Source organism: Sinocyclocheilus rhinocerous, unplaced genomic scaffold (assembly GCF_001515625.1).
Source record: "Sinocyclocheilus rhinocerous isolate Xijiao unplaced genomic scaffold, SAMN03320098_v1.1 scaffold1857, whole genome shotgun sequence".
In the NCBI taxonomy this organism is placed as follows: domain Eukaryota; kingdom Metazoa; phylum Chordata; class Actinopteri; order Cypriniformes; family Cyprinidae; genus Sinocyclocheilus; species Sinocyclocheilus rhinocerous.
The window spans coordinates 3163-4929 of NW_015646366.1; the positions used below are offsets into that span (position 1 = coordinate 3163).

The following is a 1767-nucleotide window of genomic DNA, read 5'->3' on the forward strand; positions in this document are numbered from 1 at the left end:
TATATATATATATATATATATATATATATATATACACACACATGTATATATATTCATCGATCTGACTGTGGGCAAGCTGTTAATTCCCCAGGCCCACCCGTAAGAAGTTAGAATTGCAAGATGTAGATTTGAAATTCCCAGAAGAAAAAAAATGTCAAAATTAGAAGATATAATCTCAGAAATCATGAGGGGAAAATGTTTGAATATTGTGATAAAAAGTTGAAATTATCTTTTTATATTTTTATTTTGTGACGGAAATAAGCTTCATTTCATTTTTCACTCATTTTTTAAATAATTTCTGTTACACACACACACACACACACACACACACACACACACACACACACACACAGGTCTCCAGCCCACCGCCTCGAGCCTCCATGGCGGCAGACTGCTCCGCCATGCTCAATGGCACCGCGGACTCCCCACAGCGGTGAGGGATCTCTGGCAACGCGTGTCCCTCCTTTCTCCCTGGTTTCGGCACCAATGTAACAAATTTCTTAGATCGGGAAGAAGGAGGCGGGAACCGGCGAACATTTAAACTAAACTTTAATAATAAAATAAACAGAACCAAAACACAAAATAAAGTCCAGGCCTGGTCCTCTCTCGTCCAACTAAATATCACTTCCAACTCAAGCTGAGATGCATACTCACCAGACTTTTCTTTATCCTGGGATGTTTCTCTTTTGGTGTCAGATGTCGTCATTTCTGAAAATACACAATCATAGAGCACTGATGGTTAACAAATTAATTAGGAAACACATTCTGTCATTGTTGACTCAGATTTCCTGTGAAACACAAAATGTGATTGTTTGAAGATATTTTCTTAATTAGACAGAAACTGTCAAGTGCCAAATATCCCACGTGACTCATTTGAAGTCTTCCTAATCTATATGATACTGTGTGAGGAGTGAACACATATCTATGATTATTTAAGGAAATAACTTGTGTATATTCTTACTGAACGTATACTTGATGTCATTGGTTATAAAACAGAGAAACGGTGATGAAACGGTTTGGCTTCAGCAGTGTCAAACCTGTCTGAATAAGTGCAAGAACAGAAGAGCTTCAGCATAACGAGAAAAAGAGTTGGTGGATCTTACCAGGCTTTTCTGTTTCCTGGACTGTTTCCTTTTTGGTGTCAGACGAGGTCATTTCTTAATGAATGATTGAATGAAAAAAAATAAAAACCACAATATCTCTTAAACGTGTTGTACTTCCAACACTCACATTTATCATAATATCACTTTTAGTTCAAACTGAGAAGCAGACTTACCAGGCTTTTCCTGGGATGTTTCGCTTTTGGTGTCAGATGTCGTCATTTCTGAAAATACACAAACATGGTTAAAACAATTAGAGGAACAGATTTCTGTCTAATATAAGAGTCACTATCTAATCCAGTCTTCTGTTAAATACAAAATGTGATTGAAGAAAATCTTCTGTACAATGAAAGCAGACAGTAACTAGATGTCAAACTCCAATTTCATGCCCAAGACTCATTCAAGTCACATTGATTTCTATAGTGCTTTTTACAATAGGCCTGCAGATTGGTCAAAGCAGCTTCACCGTAGTAAAGAGGAAAATAACCGTGCTGATGCTATAAAAATAATCAATTATGAAACAAATTCAAGTTCAGCTGTAAATCAGCTCTACAGAAGACAATATTACCGTTATTCAGATCAGTTGAGTTCAATAAGTGTTAATGAGAACGACTTTTTGAAACTGTCTTTATCATTATCTTTATAGTTATCGTCCTTGGTGTGAATG

The 1767-nt window shown here is 36.4% G+C and overlaps 1 long non-coding RNA gene across 1 annotated transcript; it reads right to left on the reverse strand.

The window, feature by feature from the left end:
- Positions 1-654: 654 nt before the first annotated feature.
- Positions 655-1326, reverse strand: LOC107707618 (uncharacterized). Its single transcript, XR_001636276.1, has 3 exons — positions 1277-1326; positions 1104-1157; positions 655-708 (listed from the first exon to the last, which is right to left on the reverse strand). It is a non-coding gene; the product is annotated as an uncharacterized LOC107707618 (long non-coding RNA).
- Between the last annotated feature and the right edge of the window lie 441 nt (positions 1327-1767).